The sequence below is a fragment of the Lolium rigidum genome, chromosome 1 (assembly GCF_022539505.1).
Source record: "Lolium rigidum isolate FL_2022 chromosome 1, APGP_CSIRO_Lrig_0.1, whole genome shotgun sequence".
In the NCBI taxonomy this organism is placed as follows: Eukaryota; Viridiplantae; Streptophyta; class Magnoliopsida; order Poales; family Poaceae; genus Lolium; species Lolium rigidum.
The window spans coordinates 344,065,164-344,087,040 of NC_061508.1; positions in this window are offsets into that span (position 1 = coordinate 344,065,164).

A 21,877-nucleotide genomic window follows, 5' to 3' on the forward strand; every position below is an offset into this window, starting at 1 on the left:
TGGCCGAGATGATGTTACTCGACGGTTGTTTCATCCTACACCGCTTGCTAAAGTATGCGCGCCGCGCGAAAATGGAAGCTGATGGCTACAGAGATCAATTTGACGAGGATGGTTACGAGGACTGGACTCAGGTATACGGCAGGTGTGGGGTGTGGCAGCTGGTGACGCGTGACCTGCTGCTTCTGGAGAACCAGATCCCCTTTTCCGTCATCCGGAATCTCTTTCAGCAGCTCAGGAACGAGGACGAACCCGAAGAGCTCCTCGTGACTGGCAGCCTCAGGCTTTTCCGCTCTCTTCGTCCCCAAATGTTGCACCGCTCGCACATCGCATGCAACAAAGTGCACCACCTGCTGCATCTCTTCTACCTCTCTGTCAGCCTACCGCCGAGCCAACGCCAGCAGCAGCACTGGCACCGCCAAAGTGACGCTTTGCTGCCGGAGCTTCCACAGTGGATCCCATGCGCCAAGGAGCTGGAGGAGGCCGGGATCCGGTTTCGGAAGAGAAGTAATGCAAGGAGCTTCCTGGACATTGTCTTCGCCCGTGGCGTACTGGAGATCCCGCAGCTGGAGCTCAACGACTCCAGCGAGTCGCTGCTCCGGAACCTAATCGCGTTCGAGCAGACTTACCCGGACACCCCGCGGGACGTCTCCACCTACGCCGTCTTCATGAACTGTCTCATCACCTCGCCGGAGGACATGAGGATCCTGGACCTGCACGGCATCCTCGTCAACCATCTCAACAGCAGGAGGGACGTCGTCTGGCGATTCTTCAGCGACATCGTCACGCGGGTGCATTGGTCCACCGACAACTACCTGGTCGACCTGATGGGCGCGGTGAACAGGTACAGAGACAGCAGACGGCATAAGTGGCGTGCTGCGCTTGTCCGCAACTATTTCAGCAACCCTTGGGTGACCATGTCGGTGCTTGCTGCCCTGGTCCTGCTCACCATGTCTGTGCTGCAGACCTTCTTTGCTGTCTATGCCTACTTCAAGCCTCCGAAGTAGGCGCACATACAGTAGAGGTAAGCTAGCCAGAAATATGTTGGGAGAACAGCTAAGGTGCTGCTTTCATGAAACTGGGCATGTATTAGAAGAACATACAATATTTCTTGGCTTCTTGCTATATGTTACGGAGAGTGTCATGGCGTTCAGTCAAAACTTTACCTCTCTAACTGCGGACCGGAGATGTTAATCTTATTTGGTTATGTATCCTGCTGCATCTATGATTCCTTAATGTTGCCTATCTTTCTTCAGTGGCTTCCCTGTTACTATAATCCATTGGTATTCTTTTTTTTTTTTTTTTTTTTTTTACGAAACAATCCATTGGTATTCTGTGACAGACAGAATTTCTGTCTGTTCTCGTATTGTAACTGAACTGAGTAATAGCTATTCATATGTTTCTCTTCGCTAGCTACCTTACAACACGATCTGGATTCACTAAGTAATTTGACCTTTTTATAAGAGCACTAGTGGAATTATGTAAGAAAAAGAAGTTGTCATATCATATAATACCATCTATGTGCATAATTTTTTTGCTAGAAAGGCCACATTAATTCAGAGGATTCCACAAACATAGTGATTAGATGCCATGGTCATGGCATGACATGTCCAAACCTAAATAGACTGAAAACAGGACAACAAGAAATGGAACCTTTTTTATTAAATCAGAGAAAAAATATAAACATTTATTTAGATCATACAGAATCAAAAGCAAATTTTGTGTATTGTAGCTAGGGAATCTTAACTCAATTTCACGACAGCTATTAGCTCATGTAAAATTAGGTTGGACTGTGATTGAAAGAATTTATTTATTGTGGAATGTTAAAAATAAGCCACAAAGCACAAAATAATTAGTTGGTTAAAACAATATGATACACAGAAATTTGGCACACAAGAGGAATTACCATCAGTGGTGGACCTATGGGGAGGATTTCCATCATGGGTATGCGGAGTTAAAACATTTCTATTTCTATTTGGTTAACAATATAAAACCTAAATTTCACCATAAAAAACTAATAAGATACAGAAAGTTATTCGTAGCAACAGTGTCTCTAGTTAAATTGAAAAATCAAAACAAAAACCGATGCGGTAGTTTAATGCTACAATGCACATGAATCATCCAGCGTTCTCAATCGGCAAAAGACTGAAGAAGATAAAATGACTCACAGATCCTCAGTTGGGGGATTGTTGTGGCGGCGGAGCATGTCAGGATCACGGTTGATCACTGACGATTTTCATCGAGCCAGAGGAGATGGGAAGGAGCACTCGGGGCTCAGATCTACACTAACTACCTACTGGAAAAGAAAATACATGGTAAAAATAGGGTTTTGCATTGCTTGATCCTCCCAGCCACCCCACTCGCCCCTTTATATCGAAGGAACGAGCTCAAGCATGATTACAATTCTGCCCTCATCAACTAAGCAACACTGTTTAAGGGTTTAAGGCTAAAACGGTAAAGACAGACTTGGAGTGCTGATAGCCATTGGATTAACTCCAGGTCACTGCGCCTTCATCTCAGCCGTTGTCTGTTGTCTTTGGACAGCAACAGTGACAGATAGCGGGTGTTGTCGGTGTCGGAACCTGACACTGCCCCCTCCTTAAGTCAAGACGTCAGGGCTTGAACCAGGGAAATGTTGCTTGTATGAAGGATGCGTCTTCCCACGTAGCTTCATGTTCTTCCATGTTTTCCCAGTGAATCAACCATTGAGGTACTGGAATGTCGTACTCACCAGCATTGCGAGGAATGCAGCGACGTTGCGAGATAGCTTTTGGCGCCATTTTGATCTTGCCATCAGCCGTTACCGCAGGCAGCTTGGGGTTGGGTATAGCTGCATTTCCCAGGTGCTTCTTTAGTTGATTGACATGGAAAACGTCGTGGATTTGTGTACCTTCAGGCAGCTGAAGCTTGTAAGCGACTTGACCCACGCGCTGAAGAATCTTGAAGGGACCGTACCATTTGAAGGTCAGTTTGAGCGCATTTCGCAGGCCGAGAGCAGTTTCTCTGTAGGGTTGCATCTTGAGGTACACCATGTCGCCCACCACGAATGTCCGCTCCGTTCTGTTTGCATCAGCATACTTTTTCATGCGATTCTGAGCTTGCAGCAGATTGGCCTGTAGGGTTTTGACCATGTGGTCTTTTTCTTGAATGGTGACTGTTATATCTGCAACCACATTGCACGGTACTGACAGCTGGTGGAGGAGAGGTGGAGCATACTCATAGAGTGCTTCAAAGGGTGACATCTTGATTGCAGTATGATATGAACAGTTGTACCACCATTCAGCTGCTGGCAGCCATTGGTGCCACTTCTTTGGTTCTTGGAACGCCATGCAACGCAAGTACTGTTCGAGACACTGGTTAACTCGCTCAGTTTGACCGTCTGTCTCTGGGTGGTGAGCTGAACTGTATTTCAGAGCTATGTTAAAGGAGCTGAAGAGATCTTTCCATAACTTGCTTGTGAATATTGTATCTCTGTCACTCACAATGCTTGCAGGAGGACCATGGAGTTTAACTATGTGATCCATGAATTTGTCAGCCACTGTCTGTACTGTGTAGGGATGTGACAGTGGTATGAAGTGGGCATACTTAGTCAGACGATCAACAACCACTAGGATGACATCCTTGCCTTGTGATTTGGGGAGCCCTTCCACAAAATCCATGCTAATGTCAGTCCATTTTTGGTGAGGAATAGGTAATGGCTGCAGTAGTCCAGGGTACTGTATTCTCTCAGTCTTGGAGATCTGGCAGGTAGGGCATTCTGCTACCAGAGTGGCTATAGTTTTCTTCAATGCAGGCCAGTAGAATAGCTGCTGTATGCGATGCAGGGTTACTCTGTGGCCAGAATGTCCACCATAGACTGAAGAATGAAAGGCATGGAATATTTTGGTTCTGAGGTCAGTAGAGCTGCCAATGTAGATCCTTCCCTTGTATCTGATGATACCAGCCTGGAGAGAATAAGATGGGTTGCTGGCTGGGTCAATGGCTAGCTCCTGTTGTAATTTGAGGCAAGCTTCATCGGCTTCGTATGAGTCAATGACTTCCTCCATCCAAGCGGGAACTAAGACAGAGATTGCAAGCACAATGTTCTTCGACAGGAGTGTCTTCCTCTTGTTGGTATTTCCTGGAGAGAGCATCAGCCACTCTATTTTCCTTGCCTTTTTTGTATTCAATGGTGTAATCAAACTCGAGGAGTTTTAACATCAGCTTGTGTTGTATTCCTTCAAGCAATCTCTGGCTGCCCAAGTACTGGAGACTTCTCTGGTCTGTTTTGATGATTACTTGGTTGTTGAGGAAGTAGTGGCGCCATTTTTTGAGAGCTTCTAGAATTGCTAGAGCTTCTTTTTCATAAACTGACTGAGCACCTGTTTTCGGACCCAAGCTTTTGATGTAGAAGGCCAGTGGTTTGCCATGCTGCATCAATACTGCTCCAAGGCCAGTAGCACAAGCATCAGTTTCCAGGGTAAAAGGGGAAGTGAAATCTGGCAAGCTGAGAAGTGGTGGAGTAGACATGACTAGCTTGAGTGTAGAGAATGCCTGCTGTTGATCAGGACCCCATGTGAAGCTATCTTTTTTGAGTGCTGTGAAGAGTGGTTGATAGATTGTGGCATATCCCTTTATAAATCCTCTGTAATAACCTGTCAGACCCAGAAATCCTCTGAGTTTTTTGATTGTTGTAGGAGTAGGCCAGTTGACAATGTCAGTGATTTTTGTCGGGTCAGTAGCCACTCCCTGGCCAGAAATGATGTGGCCCAAATACTCTACCTGTGATTGACCAAAGGTACATTTACTTTTCTTGGCCTTGAGATCATGGTTTTGCAGAGTCTGGAGTACCAATGCTAGGTGCTCTTGATGCTGTGTCAGAGACTTGCTGTAGATGAGTATATCATCAAAGAAAACCAAGAAAAATTTCCTCAGGAAGGGAGAGAAGATGCTGTTCATCAGGTCTTGGAATGTAGCAGGTGCATTGCTGAGACCAAAGGGCATAACCTTGTACTCATAGTGTCCCATGTGGGTGGAAAAGGCAGTTTTGTGGATATCCTTTGGGCTCATTCTAATTTGGTGATACCCAGATCTGAGGTCTAGCTTGGAAAAAATTGTGGCTCCATGAAGTTCATCCAGTAAGTCTTCTATCACAGGTATGGGATATCTGTTCTTAATGGTTAAGTCATTCAGACTTCTATAATCCACACAGAGGCGCCAGGACTTGTCCTTTTTCTTTACCAAGATCACTGGAGAAGAGAATGGGCTGGTACTAGGTTGTATCTCCTTGTTCTGCAGCATTTCCTTGATAATGGCCTCAATTATATTTTTTTGATTGTGAGACATCCTGTAAGGCCTGATATTTGGAGGTGTTGCACCTGGAATAAGAGGAATGCAGTGATCTGCTGCTCTGTGAGGAGGCAACCCTTGAGGAGCAGAGAAGATGTCTTGAAACTGCTTGACAATATCTGCCAGTAAAGCAGGAACTGGGGGCAGGTTTTGCTCATCAGTGGCAGGATCTGTATCAGTAGCTGACAGAAGAATGTAACCCACTGCTCCACTGTCAAGAAGCTTGGAGCACTCTGATGACCCACAAGTATAGGGGATCGCGATAGTCTTCGAGAGAAGTAAAACCCAAATTTATTGATTCGACACAAGGGGAGGTAAAGAATACTTATAAGCCTTAACAACTGAGTTGTCAATTCAGCTGCACCTGGAAAAGCACTAGTAACAGGGGTGATGTGAAAGTAGCAGTAATATGAGAGCAGTAGTAACAGTAACACAGCAGCAGTAATAGCAATATGAGAGCAATGGCACCAGAAGATAGTTGATACTACTTCCAATGACATAGAGAACAAGTATATTATGATGAGAGATGGACCGGGGTTCCCAGCGATCTACACTAGTGGTAACTCTCCAATAACAAGTAACAAGTGTTGGGTGAACAAATTACAGTTGGGCAATTGATAGGAATCAAAGCATTAAGAAAGAACATCAGGCTTATTAATTATGTAGGCATGTTTTCCGTATATAGTCGTACGTGCTCGCAATGAGAAACTTGCGCAACATCTTTTGTCCTACCAGCCGGTGGCAGCCGGGCCTCAAGGGAAACTACTGGATATGAAGGTACTCCTTTTAATAGAGTACCGGAGCAAAGCATTAACACACCGTGAAAACATGTTATCCTCACATCACTACCATCCCCTCCGGTTGTCCCGATTTCTGTCACTTCGGGGCCTTTGGTTCCGGACAGCGACATGTGCATACAACTTGTAGATACAATCTAAGCAATAAGTATAGAGCTCAAATCTAAGATCATGCCACTCGGGCCCTAGTGACAAGCATTAAGCATAACAAGATTGCAGCAACAATAACTTCACAAACTTTATAGATAGACTAATCATAATGTATCATCCATCGGATCCCAACAAACACAACACCGATTACATCAGATGAATCTCAATCATGTAAGGTAGCTCATGAGACCATTGTATTGAAGTACATGGAGGAGAGAATACCGACATAGCTACTGCTAGAACCCGTAGTCCATGGGGGAACTACTCACGGAGCATGATGGAGGCGGTGGCGTCGATGGAGATGGCTTCCGGGGGCACTTCCCCGTCCCGGCAGGGTGCTGGGACAGAGTTCTGTCCCCCGAATTGGAGTTTCGCGACGGTGGCGGCGCCCCTGGAGTCTTTCTGGAGTTTCGTCAATTGGTACGATGTTTTTAGGTCGAAAGGGGTTTTATAGGCGAAGAGGCGGCGCAGGGGGGCACCTGGAGGCGCCACACCATAGGCCGGCGCGGGCCCAGGCCAGGCCGCGCCGCCTTATGGTCTGGTGGCCCTCTGGCCCCTCTCCGACTCTTCTTCGGTGTTCTGGAGCCTTCCGGGAAAAATAGGAGGTTTGGCGTTGATTTCGTCCAATTCCGAGAATATTGCCCGAACAGCCTTTACTGGAACCAAAAACAGCAGAAAACGAGGAACCGGCACCGTGGCATCTTGTTAATAGGTTAGTTCCGGAAAACGCATAAAAACATCATAAAGTGCAAGCAAAACATGTAAGTATTGTCATAAAACAAGCATGGAACGACAGAAATTATGGATACGTCGGGGACGTATCAGCATCCCCAAGCTTAGAGCCTGCTCGTCCCGAGCAGGTAAACGATAAAAAGAATAATTTCTATAGTGACATGCTACTTACATAACCTTGATCATACTATTACAAAGCATATGAAATGAATGAAGTGACTCAAGGCAATGATCTATAGTTGCTAACAAATAGATAACATATAGCAAAACTTTTCATGAATAGTACTTTCAAGACAAGCATCAAAAGATTGCACAAGAGTTAACTCATAAAGCAATAGATTCAAAGTAAAGGCATCGAAGCAACACAAAGGAAGATATAAGTTTCAGCGGTTGCTTTCAACTTTCAACATGTATATCTCATGGATATTGTCAACATAGAGTAATATGATGAATGCAAATATGCAAGTATGTAAGAATCAATGCACAGTTGACACAAGTGTTTGCTTCTAAGATGGAAGGAAGTAGGTATACTGACTCAACATAAAGTAAAAGAATGGCCCTTCGCAGAGGGAAGCATCGATTGCTATATTTGTGCTAGAGCTTTGGTTTTGAAAACATATAGAGAGCATAAAAGCAAAGTTTTGAGAGGTGTTTGTTGTTGTCAACGAATGGTAATGGGCACTCTAACTACCTCGCCAACCGGACTTCCAAGAGCGGCTCCCATGAATTATTTTTATGTTTATGTGGCACTCCTTCCAACCTTTCTTTCACAAACCATGGCTAACCGAATCCTCGGGTGCCTGCCAACAATCTCATACCATGAAGGAGTGCCTTTTTAAGTTAATTAATTCGGGACTGGGAATCCCATTGCCAGCTCTTTTTGCAAAATTATTGGATAAGCGGATGTGCCACTAGTCCATATGAGAGTCCGTCAAAAGTAAATGACAAGGTTGAAAGCTAAACACCACATACTTCCTCATGAGCTATAAAACATTAACACAAATTGAGAAGCATTTTGAATTGTTTAAAGGTAGCACTCAAGCAATTTACTTTGGAATGGCAGGAAATACCACATAGTAGGTAGGTATGGTGGACACAATTGGCATAGTGGTTGGCTCAAGGATTTTGGATGCATGAGAAGTATTCCCTCTCGATACAAGGCTTAGGCTAGCAAGGTTGTTTGAAGCAAACACAAGTATGAACCGGTACAGCAAAACTTACACAAGAACATATTGCAAGCATTATAATACTCTACATTGTCTTCCTTGTTGCTCAAACACTTTTACCAGAAAATATCTAGACCTTAAGAGAGATCAATTATGCAAACCAATTTTAACAAGCTCTACAGTAGTTCTCCACTAATAGGTTTAAACTACATGAAAAAAAACTTAATCATACTTGAGAGCTCAAAACAATTGCCAAGTGTCAAATTATCCAAGACATGTGAGGCATTTTCTGTTTCCACCCAAATAAAGATAAGTATTGTAGCTTCCAACTTTTATCATTGAACATTAAAAGTAAAACGAAGAACAAGTGTTCATATGAAAAAGCGGAGCGTGTCTCTCTCCCAAACAAGGATAGCTAGGATCCGATCTTATTCAAACATAAACAAAACGAAAAATAAACACACAGACGCTCCAAGTAAAGCACATATGATGTGACTGAATAAAAATATAGTTTCGGGGAGGAACTCGATAAGTTGATGAAGAAGGGGATGCCTTGGGCATCCCCAAGCTTAGACGCTTGAGTCTTCTTGAAATATGCAGGGATGAACCACGGGGGCATCCCCAAGCTTAGACTTTTCACTCTTCTTGATCATATATCATCCTCCTCTCTTGACCCTTGAAAACTTCCTTCACAACAAACTTCTCATAAACTTCATTAGAGGGGTTAGTACTCAAAAATTTGAATCCACCTTGGTCCTGTAGTGGCACATTGCAAGAACTCAATAAAACATTAGCTACAGCTCTCTATGTCTAGAAAAGCTCGCTTAAAGTCCACAAGAGACAATGCAAAAAATAGAGACAGAATCTGCCAAAACAGAACAGCCAGTAAAGACGAATTATAATAAATACTTCCGTTGCTCAAATCAGAAAACTCAAAACTAATGAAAGTTGCGTACATATCTGAGGAACACGCACGTAAATTGGCATAATTTTCTGAGTTTCCTACAGAGAATTAGACCCAGATTCCTGACAGATAGAAATCTGTTTCTGCGCAGAAATCCAAATCTAGTATCAACCTTCGATTAGAGGCTTCACTTGGCACAACAAAACACAAAACTAAGATAAGGAGAGGTTGCTACAGTAGTAAACAACTTCCAAGACACAAATATAAAATAAAGTACTGTAGCAAAATAACACATGGGTTATCTCCCAAGAAGTTGCTTTCTTTATAGCCATTAAGATGGGCTCAGCAGTTTTAATGATGCACTCGCAAGAAATAGTATTTGAAGCAAAAGAGAGCATCAAGAGGCAAATCCAAAACACATTTAAGTCTAACATGCTTCCTATGCAAAGGAATCTTGTACACAAATAAATTCATGAAGAACAAAGTGACAAGCATACGAAGATAAAACAAGTGTAGCTTCAAAATTTTAAGCATATAGAGAGGTATTTTAGTACCATGCAAATTTCTACAACCATATTTTCCTCTCTCATAATAATTTTCAGTAGCTTCATGAACAAACTCAACAATATAACTATCACATGCAGCATACTTTTCATGATCCACAAACATATAATTTTTATCAAGTTCAAAAATAGTAGGATTAAAACTTTCAAACTTACTTTTATTAATAGTATAACAAGGTAGTTGATCAATCTCAAGAGATATGGGACTCATAGAATAAGTCAAGGACTCTCCAATCCCATTTTCATTAGTAGTACAATTAATAGTATCAAGTAACATAGGACCATCATCTAGAGCTTTATCATAAACATTTGCTAAGCAAAATTCTTTAGTACCATGCATTTCGACATCAGGCACAAACAAAGCATTATCATAAGATTTATCAAAGTAGCATGGATTATCATAAATAATAGTAGCATAATTATTCTCACAAGTTTTACTCATAGGGAATATTTGAAGAGAATCCACAGGAACATAACATTCAACCTCTTTCGGTAAGCATGGAGGACAATCAAATAGTGTAAGAGATAAAGAGTTACTCTCATTAGAAGGTTGGCATGGGTAGCTAATCCATTCTTCGCCCTTTTGTTCGTCGCTCTCCTCTTCTTTTTCATCCAATGAGCTTTCGTGTTCATCAATTTCCTCCTCTTTTTCATCCAATGAGCTTTCGGGTTCATCAATTTCTTCTTCCACCGGTTCCCGCAAATTGTGAGTGCATTCTTGTGCATTAATGTGTCTCTCTTTATAATCAAGGATATAAGGATTCCTACCGTAGCATTCTATGCAAGAATTAAGGATAGTAGAGACATAATCTTTAAGGTCCTTACAAATAGCACAAGTTTCATAATTCTCAACCATGAAGGATTCTATCTCGGAGGCTCCCATAAATAAGACAAATTGTTCTACCTCTTCGAACCCATAATGAATATAGCAATTCCGATTATAGCTCTTAATAAAAAATTCCTCACTAAAGCCACATTGAAATTTAAGATGTTTAGTATCCTGTTGAGAGCAACAGTTTATATCATGGCGTCTAAGCAAGATTCTAGCAATGGTATTCAATTTTTCTATCATAGCACTCATTATTTTACCAGTTCTTGATTCTCTATAATTATTATAACATTCTATAAGCTCCAAGTAGGTTGTAGGTTCTCCCATAACGGCAGTTTTTAATTTTTTTGTTTTTCAAATTTTTATGGATTTTCGGGTATATAGGGAAAATAAAACAAGACAAAAATAAGCTAGACAAAAGTAAACTAAGCAAACTAATACTAGATAGAAATAAACTAAGCACAACTAAACTAGACGAAAGTAAACTAAGCAAAACAAAATAAAATAAAACAGAGAGAGTGGTAGAGTGTACTCCCCAGGTGAACTTATGAGTAGAGCTATGCCTCCCCGGCAACAGCGCCAGAAAACAGTCTTGATGACCCACAAGTATAGGGGATCGCGATAGTCTTCGAGGGAAGTAAAACCCAAATTTATTGATTCAACACAAGGGGAGGTAAAGAATACTTATAAGCCTTAACAACTCGAGTTGTCAATTCAGCTGCACCTGGAAAAGCACTAGTAACAGGGGTGATGTGAAAGTAGCAGTAATATGAGAGCAGTAGTAACAGTAACATAGCAGCAGTAATAGCAATATGAGAGCAATGGCACCAGAAGATAGTTGATACTACTTCCAATGACATAGAGAACAAGTATATTATGATGAGAGATGGACCGGGGTTCCCGGCGATCTACACTAGTGGTAACTCTCCAATAACAAGTAACAAGTGTTGGGTGAACAAATTATAGTTGGGCAATTGATAGGAATCAAAGCATTAAGAAAGAACATCAGGCTTATTAATTATGTAGGCATGTTTTCCGTATATAGTCGTACGTGCTCGCAATGAGAAACTTGCACAACATCTTTTGTCCTACCAGCCGGTGGCAGCCGGGCCTCAAGGGAAACTACTGGATATTAAGGTACTCCTTTTAATAGAGTACCGCAGCAAAGCATTAACACACCGTGAAAACATGTTATCCTCACATCACTACCATCCCCTCCGGTTGTCCCGATTTCTGTCACTTCGGGGCCTTTGGTTCCGGACAGCGACATGTGCATACAACTTGTAGATACAATCTAAGCAATAAATATAGAGCTCAAATCTAAGATCATGCCACTCGGGCCCTAGTGACAAGCATTAAGCATAACAAGATTGCAGCAACAATAACTTCACAAACTTTATAGATAGACTAATCATAATGTATCATCCATCGGATCCCAACAAACACAACACCGATTACATCAGATGAATCTCAATCATGTAAGGCAGCTCATGAGACCATTGTATTGAAGTACATGGAGGAGAGAATACCGACATAGCTACTGCTAGAACCCGTAGTCCATGGGGGAACTACTCACGGAGCATGATGGAGGCGGTGGCGTCGATGGAGATGGCTTCCGGGGGCACTTCCCCGTCCCGGCAGGGTGCCGGGACAGAGTTCTGTCCCCCGAATTGGAGTTTCGCGACGGTGGCGGCACCCCTGGAGTCTTTCTGGAGTTTCGTCAATTGGTACGATGTTTTTAGGTCGAAAGGGGTTTTATAGGCGAAGAGGCGGCGCAGGGGGGCACCTGGAGGCGCCACACCATAGGCCGGCGCGGGCCCAGGCCAGGCTGCGCCGCCTTATGGTCTGGTGGCCCTCTGGCCCCTCTCCGACTCTTCTTCGGTGTTCTGGAGCCTTCCGGGAAAAATAGGAGGTTTGGCGTTGATTTCGTCCAATTCCGAGAATATTGCCCGAACAGCCTTTCTGGAACCAAAAACAGCAGAAAACAAGAACTGGCACTGTGGCATCTTGTTAATAGGTTAGTTCCGGAAAACGCATAAAAACATCATAAAGTGCAAGCAAAACATGTAAGTATTGTCATAAAACAAGCATGGAACGACAGAAATTATGGATACGTCGGGGACGTATCACACTCCTCAGCCGAGATAATTAATCTGTGTGCTGGGATCAAGTGATCAGAGAAGGAGTATGTGTTTCCATCTACTGACAGAGAGAGAGTCCGTTCCACAAAGTCAAATGTCACTGGGTTGTGCTCCTTGAACCATTTAACTCCCAGAATGATGTCAGAGCCCTGTAACTGCAGTACTCGAAAGTCTGCCTGGAAGGGTTTCCCTTCGATGCTGAACTTGTAGTTGCGTGCCACATATTCAGAGATCAGTGTGCCTCCTCCCGCCACTGTGACTGTGCAACTTGGTGCTGGTTGTATGGCTATATTGTGTTTGACAGCAAAGTTGTAGTCAAGGAATGTATTGGTGCTGCCCGTGTCAGCTAGGGCAATGGCTGTCTGCCCAGAAATTGAGAGCAAGAGAGAAATAGTTGAAGCACCACGAGAGCCTGTGTAAGCTGCAGCTGTGATATGCATCAGGTTGTCCACTCCAGGTAACTGCTGTGCATTTTCTCTCATATTGTCAGCAACAGCATTATCCTGAACTTGGTCCTCTACTGCTACTTCTTCTTCATCTGAATTGCCCTGCATTTGAATTGCATTCAGTGCTCTCTGCATAGGCTGGCATTTGTGTCCAATTGTCCAATTCTCGGGACAGTACCAGCATTTCCTGGGTTCCCTTTGCCTGGGTGCCATGTCTCTGTTTCTGTTGTCACGAGGAAAGGGTTGTCGGCCTGCTTGTTGTTGGTGTATAGGAAAGGTTCTTCTGTTGATTGACAAGCTGGATTTCTCATACTGACGAGCGTACCAATAAGCTGATAGCAGAGAGTCAGGCTTCTGGCACTGGACTGTATGCTTAATGTTATCCTTAAGGCCGCTAACAAAACGGTCGACAAAGAAATCTTGTGGAAGGTAAGCTCGGCCACGCTTCATGAGTGTCATCCATTGCTCATAGGCGTTGATGTAATTGTCCACCGTGGTGAGTTGTTTCAGCTGTTGGAGTTGTTCCATAGGATCAGTTGCTTGGCCGTCAGGGAACCTATCGATCAAGACTTGGCATAACTCTGACCAGGTGATCTCCTGCAGTCGTAAGCCAGCACTGCTCAGCCAAGTCTTGGCTTGTCCACGCACATGAGCAAGCCCCCAACGGACTCGGTGATCGCCTGTAATTCCCACCAAACTGAAGATATCCTCACACTCAAGTATCCATGCACGTGGTCCTTCACCATGGAATGTGGGCAACTCAACATGGGGAGATCGCAACTGTGGATCGTTCTGTTGGTTGTGCGTTTGGTTTGTGGGTGGTGGCTTGTGTGGTGGGTTGTGTATGTAGTTTGTTTGTTGTGGAGGTGGCTGTGGGTGGTAAGGATAGGACTGAGGTGGAAAAGGAGGGTGGTAGTAGGGTGGGTATGGTGGATTTGGCTGAAAATATGGGCTTGGTGGTGGTGGGTATGGCTGGTAGCCATTTGTGTACTGGGAAGGTTGTTGGTAGTATTGTGGCTGTGTGGATGGGTTGGTAACCTGGGTGAATTGCTGGGTTGATGAAGCTGCTGCCACCGTAGTGACGATGGGATCTGTGTTTGTGGTGATGACTGGGCCATTTGGTCGAGCAGGCTATGGGTGTGGGTTGAATGGGAGCTGTTCAGGGGACAAAGCCCCTAGCTTTGGAGGAAAAGGTGGCGGATTTGTGGTTTGTGGTGTAGTTTGAGGTGTTGGGACTTCAGGAATGGGTGAAAGGACGGAGCTTGAGCGCGGTGGTGGTGTCACGAAGGTGTGCTGCTGTTCCGAGGAGACGGGAGCAGTGTTGTTCATACCTTCGGTTGGGACGATGCGGTTCATACTCGTCAGCAGCTGCACCATCATCGTGGTCATCTGCAGCATCTGCTCCTGGAGGGCGTTGATCGCCGCAGTTGACTCCACCTGATGCCTCTCCAAGCGTCTGCCCACCGAGCGTGCATCGCGCTGCGCCCGCTGGCGCGCTCGCTCCGCTGCTTGGTCAGCGTCTGTCGACGACGCCGTGTGCACAGATCGGTCGCCCTCTCCATGGCGATCTCTGGAAGAAGATCTAGATCGGGTGTTGGCAGGCATGCTTGATCCAGAATTTGGGAGGGAGGGAGGGACGCCACCGGTAGGGTGGAGCAGATCGATCGAGCTCGCTCTGATACCACCTTGTCAGGATCACGGTTGATCACTGACGATTTTCATCGAGCCAGAGGAGATGGGAAGGAGCACTCGGGGCTCAGATCTACACTAACTACCTACTGGAAAAGAAAATACATGGTAAAAATAGGGTTTTGCATTGCTTGATCCTCCCAGCCACCCCACTCGCCCCTTTATATCGAAGGAACGAGCTCAAGCATGATTACAATTCTGCCCTCATCAACTAAGCAACACTGTTTAAGGGTTTAAGGCTAAAACGGTAAAGACGGACTTGGAGTGCTGATAGCCGTTGGATTAACTCCAGGTCACTGCGCCTTCATCTCAGCCGTTGTCTGTTGTCTTTGGACCGCAACATTGACAGATAGCGGGTGTTGTCGGTGTCGGAACCTGACAGAGCAGTGGCCTGCTTCACCGCCGAGCGCCGCCGCGGTCTTCAGGAACCGGGGTGACCGGGTGGGCGGACGGCGTCGCGCTCGTCCGTTGTCCCGTGGCGCCGCCGGCACGCCGAAGAGCTCCGCTGATCCGCTCTAGGCCAGTGCTCTCGGAACAGTGGAGCACTCGTCCATCGCAACTGGGCCAAAAGGCCTCACTTCGGCTCCCTACTGTACCTACGAAAATTGCGCGGCCTGCTGGCCCGGTAACATATTGATGTCCTACGTGGCTATTTGTAATCTTTTTTCTCTTTTTTGTGTGTGCAATGCATCCCCTTTGTAAATCCATGTTCAGAGATAATATATGGTGTTACATCACTGATTCATTGCCGGACACGAATTAGCAGCACCCGGGCAGAATTGTGCCCTTCTTTTGGAAGTTTCAAATTTGTATTTTTAAGTTTGAAAAAATACCAAAAACTAATTCATAAATAGGTACATGGATGGACTGTATACCCGTCTGAAGTTTCAGTAGAAAACTCTTTATATTTTAGACTATAGAAAAAATATATAGACAGATATTTTTTGTCAGAATTTAGAATTTTTTTTACTTTTCAAAATACAAGGTTTTTCAAAACGAAATTTTCTGGCGTACAATCTTGAAGTACACATCTAGCTTTGAGATGTGAGATATGATCTTACAGTGACAAACTTCAAGGTGTCCACAATTTTTTTTTCTTCTTGACAAGTTTACACCACAAAGTAGCTCCTCCCTAGTCAGGGATCGAGTTTATTCTGAACATTACTGATGATATTCTCATCATCACTTTTGATCCAATAGGGAGCAGTGTCTCCTATATTAATGCAACTGAAGTCATATGAGGCCTTTCTGTGACAACTGAGTCAACCATAAAATTGAATTCCTTAGGTCTATCAGAGGTGCCATTGCAGACAACTTACAAAAGCAACGTCGGTGGAGCCCAAGTGGAAGCTGTCAATGATAAACTATGGAGAATTTGGGTTATAGATGGTGATTTCTTACTGAACTCCAACAATATTATAGAAGTCATCAAAGGTAATTTAAATTACCAAAAGTATGATGCTCCATCTGAATGGAGGTTAGTGCATGTCAGGGGGGCCACCGCCCCCCCCCCCAAATGATTTGTACATGCATTGAAGATTTTTTTGGGAGAGCCTAAATTATGGATTTTTAGTGTATTTTGCACCCCCATGGACTCATGTATTTCATTTTCCAGCAAGCTGATGGCATCCTGAATGGGATAGAAATATTTAAGGTGGGTACTGGATCAACTATTGTTGTGGAGCCACCCAGGGCAAGTCATGACAGGAACAGGGAGAACCGGATGAAGAGCACTGACTGTAATTCTAGACTCCCTTGCCGGTATTATTTCTTTATTAATCATAATATTCTTTGTTCTTGTGATAAAAAAGAAACAGCCAACATCCAAAAGTTCAAATAATATCTTGCTTGGTTCGCAACCCCACGGTATGCCTTTGCATGTGCTAGAAGAGGCAACAAATCAGTTTGATGAGGAAAAGGTTATCGGCACCGGAGGTTTTGGAAAGTTTTACAAAGCAGTCATGCAGGGTGGTTATAAAATTGCAATTAAGCGGTGAAACATGGTTGGATCTAGTCAAGGTAACCGGGAATTCCTGGCAAAGATTGAGCTGCTATCACGAGTGCAACACCTTCATGTGGTGTCACTCATTGGATATTGCAACGAACGGAGGTTACAAGAGAGGAGAACAAAAGAAAACACACCGACAACACACAAGACCGATGAGAAAAGTGGCCACCCCGCAAACCTGGGGGGACGGTTGGCCGATGAGAAAACTCATCACAACCCAAGCACATCAATCACAATGAAGAGCCCTCAGGACACGCTAGAAGGACACACAGCTCGAGACCTCGCTGGAGTAATCGAACAAACTTTGGTCCGCCGAGACCCAGCAACGACACTGCACCATCGACATAATCGAAGGGCAACGTGCACCCGAGACTACACTATGCACCGACACCACCCGTGTCGAGAATCTGGCCGAAATATCGCGCGCGGCCGAGATGACTCCACGATGCATGTGTGCCACTTGCTGGAGTCGAAGGGCATCACAAAGCAGAGACACACCCATTGAGCACTCTCTCATGGAGCACCCTCAATGCGCCGAAGAGCTCCAAGAAGGGGACCCGACACTAGAGCGTAGCAACCGACAAGAAGAAGCTACCACCACCACTTCCGTGGCTCACCTCGCATTGGAGAGGAGACCGCACCCATGGCCGTCATCTGCATAACCATGGGGCACACCAGAACAGACGGAAGTGGTGTCATCTGCCACTGATGGCAAGACAAAGGGGCTCGACACCCAGCCACAACGGCCCCCGCGTGGGAAGCTCGTCACCATCGTGGCCACCACTGCGAAACCATGGCATCAGCTAGCCCAACGGCAACCCGTTGCAAGCTGATGGCTGAATAAAGAGGAGACGACCCTCGCAACCACAACACTGACTACCACCAGACCGCCAAAAATCATGCTAGCAGGAGCACCGCACAAAGGGCATGGGCACCTCCATAACCGACGCGCTTCCCAACGCGGCCACGCTGGCCACCATCGCCAAGACCCAACACGGGGCGCCACCTGGGAACCCCTACCACCCTCTACGAAGGAAGCAGCCGGAGGATCCACCACACGCAGTAGCTGAGCTGCCTCGTGCCGCCATCGTCCGCCGCCACAACCCCCAGAAAAGGACGCCGAGGCAGGCTGCCCAGATCCCGCGCGCAGGAGGGCTCCCTATTGCCACCGCGCCACCAGAGCTTTGCCCGATGACGCCCGCTAGTGGCAGCGAGGACGGGTGAGATGGGGAGTCTGACTCTGACCGCTCGCCGGATCCGCGGCGCTCCAGTGCGGCCCGGCTCAGCCGCACGAGAGTGGAGCTCCTTTTCCTTGTCTGAAACTACTTACTTGACCGATCGTCTGGTTCGGTCAATCACAACTTCCGAATTTGGTGCTCATGAAGGACGCGCGCCGATTGAAAAGCGCTCGTGTGTTCTCATCCTTCTTCCTGCTACTCAACATACATGAAAGTATATTTATTTCAGTAGTATAAAGTGGGCATTCCACTTTTGCCATTATTACTTCCACTTTTGATGTTTAGACTGCTGAAAATAAAAAAAAGAAAGGGCAATATGCAATCAATTTTATTTTGCAGATATGTCAGCTATTGTTTTTTTTATATCTTGCGAGATATTTCTACATATCCAGCACGTACACAAGGGCAAACTAATTTTTAGTTCAGCATTCATATGTTTCATGTCGCACTGCACCATAGCAACTCAGAAGCTAATTTCCTATACCTACTAATAACGGAAATGAAGTAAGGTTTCTCCCCATTTTCGTCCAAAAATACCCTTACGTTGCACTAGGAGAGAAAAAGTCCACAACTATAATAACCGTTAAACATACTCCATGTAGCTTATCTTCGTGTCGCCAATAGCCACCTCCGTCTCTCGCTGAGTGGATGTAACTCTCTCCATGTTTATGGTCGCCCAATGTCCGCTTCGATTGTAAGAGCATCTCCAACGGTCTATGTAAATGGACAAAAAGTGATTGTTGGCGTCCGGGTGGTCAAAAAAATACGTCGTCCCTAGGCCAGCGGCCTAGCATGTTCGTGACCGCTTGCTTTCATTCGGGCCCCGTTTAGTAGTCGGTACATTGCTTCTGCCGCATCGCGCAGATGGCGTAGAGATCCAAGACACGCAGCTCCATAAAACAGAGAAATATCACCCCATATCAGATCTAGAGAAGGAACTTTGGAGAAGACAACATCTGGGCTGCTTCGTGGATCCTCGGAGGACAAGGAAGCATCCCCTTCATCATCAACCGTTGCATCACCAACGGGGTCATTCATCTCCAAGCATAATTGTAATCTTGATTGCTATTGTTATTTTTGAAGGAAAACAGTGGGTTGAAAACCCATTGCAATTTTTATTAAAATTTATATAAAGACATATGAATTACAAATGAGAGTGAGAAACTCTCAAAGTCCAAGCTAAAACCAAAAAAGACAGAACAAAACTATACATGGTTCTAAACTTGTGACTGGAGCCATTCTTTAAAGGTATCTGCATATATGTTTTTTCTTTATCCTGTGCACCAGCATCCTTAACTCTTGCTCGTAGATGGCCTTCCAGCTATTGAAATCTGCATTATGGTCATTAAAAACTATATTATTTCTGACAATCCAGATGCCCCACGCTGCAAGAATCATAATTTTCATTGCAAAAGGCAATTTGATTTTAGTTCTCACGTCTTCAAAAGCTTCAAGAACCGAAAGTCGTCTATTTCTCCGTGGGCATACAAAATTCCAACATTGTTCAGCAAAGGAACATGCCCAAAAAATATGAACTAGCATTTCTTCAGAATTGCTATTGTGGATTTGTATTCGAATTCATCCATTTCCTTTCATCCCCTCCATATGATGTTCTTGATTGCTTCTAGGGGAGATGGATAAACCCTAGCATGAATATGAGATGAATCTAAAATGATCTATGGTTTTAAGAATTAATGTGTGTTAGTTCTCTTTCTTGAAATTATGTGTTGTGCACCATGTAATATTTGCCTTATGGTCTCGAGAGGGAACTACCCTTTGAAGTGTGGTAAAGTGAACGGCGAGAAGTGGCATTACCCTATCAGCACTTTTACACATCAATGAGTGGGATAAGAGGGACTCACCAAGCTCATATCGATAACCACGGGATAAAACCTTTAATAGCAATAGTCAATGTGTGGCTTGCACAATACTGGTTGCTGTGGTTATTTGGAGATGCGATGACAGATGGATTTCTGGGTATTACGGAGCTCTCCCACACAAAATATGATTAAAAGTATACTTCATCTTGATTAACATGAATCCTAATGCTAGAGGTGGATCCAATAATTCCTGAGAACACTTTGTCTTATTAAGTTTCAACCCATTTTCTATAATGCATTTTACTGCTTTATTTACTTTATTTTCAACCAATTACAACCATCCCCTTAAAACATTTTGAGATTAGAAAACAATTAATAAGTAATCTTTAATAGATAGTAGAAAGGGGCATTAAGTCCCTGACTAGTAGCTCCTCGTGTTACGATACTCTTATTTCGAAACTAGCTACAATTGATTAGTGTTCTTGCAGTTATCACACTCCTTCACACGAGTTCCTTGTTGCACCCCACTAGGTTTAGTACTCCTGGCCGGTATCGTTCTGAAGGAGATATGCCCAAGAGGCAATAATAAAAGTGGTTATTATATATCTTTATGTTTATGATAAATGTTTATATGTGATGCTATAATTGTATTAACCGAAACATTAGTACATGTGTGATATGTAAACAACAAAGAGTCCCTAGTATGCCTCTTAACTAGCTTGTTGATTAATGGATGATTAGTTTCATAATCATGAACATTGGATGTTATTAATAACAAGGTTATATCATTATATGAATGATGTAATGGACACACCCAATTAAGCGTAGCATAAGATCACGTCATTAAGTTTTTTGCTATAAGCTTTCGATACATAGTTACCTAGTCCTTATGACCATGAGATCATGCAAATCACTTATACCGGAAAGGTACTTTGATTACACCAAACGCCACTGCGTAAATGGGTGGTTATAAAGGTGGGATTAAGTATCCGGAAAGTATGAGTTGAGGCATATGGATCAACAGTGGGATTTGTCCATCCCGATGACGGATAGATATACTTTGGGCCCTCTCGGTGGAATGTCATCTAATGTCTTGCAAGCATATGAATAAGTTCATAAGAGACCACATACCACGGTACGAGTAAAGAGTACTTGTCAGGAAACGAGGTTGAACAAGGTATAGAGTGATACCGATGATCAAACCTCGGACAAGTAAAATATCGCGTGACAAAGGGAATTGGTATCGTATGTGAATGGTTCATTCGATCACTAAAGTCATCGTTGAATATGTGGGAGCCATTATGGATCTCCAGATCCCGCTATTGGTTATTGGTCGGAGTAAGTACTCAACCATGTCCGCATAGTTCACGAACCGTAGGGTGACACACTTAATGTTGGATGTTGAAATGGTAGAACTTGAATATGGAATGGAGTTCGAATATTTGTTCGGAGTCCCGGATGAGATCCCGGACATCACGAGGAGTTCCGGAATGGTCCGGAGAATAAGATTCATATATAGGAAGTCATTTTATGAGATTTAAAATGATCCGGAAGGTTCTATGGAAGGTTCTAGAAGGTTCTAGAAAAGTCCGGAAGAAACCACCAAGGAAGGCGGAGTCCCGGAGGGACTCCACCTCCATGGCCGGCCAACCCTAGAGGGGGAGGAGTCCCAAGTGGACTCCCCTATGGGGGCCGGCCACCCCCCACATGGAAGGGGGGAATCCCACCCCAAGTGGGATTCCCACCTTGGGTAGGTTTCCCTATCACATGGAAGGTTTTGGGTTCGGGTCTTATTCGGAGACTTGTAGTCCAACACTTGGGGCTTCCACCTATATAATGAGGGCCAAGGGGAGGGGGCCGGCCACCCCAACAACCACCAAGGTGGCCGCACCCCTAGTGGCCGGTGCCCCCCTCTCCCAAACCCTAGCGGCCCTCTCTCCTCCACCACATCCCGCACGCTTAGCGAAGCTCCGCCGGATTTCTCCACCACCACCGACACCACGCCGTCGTGCTGTCGGATTCAAGAGGAGCTACTACTTCCGCTGCCCGCTGGAACGGGGAGGTGGACG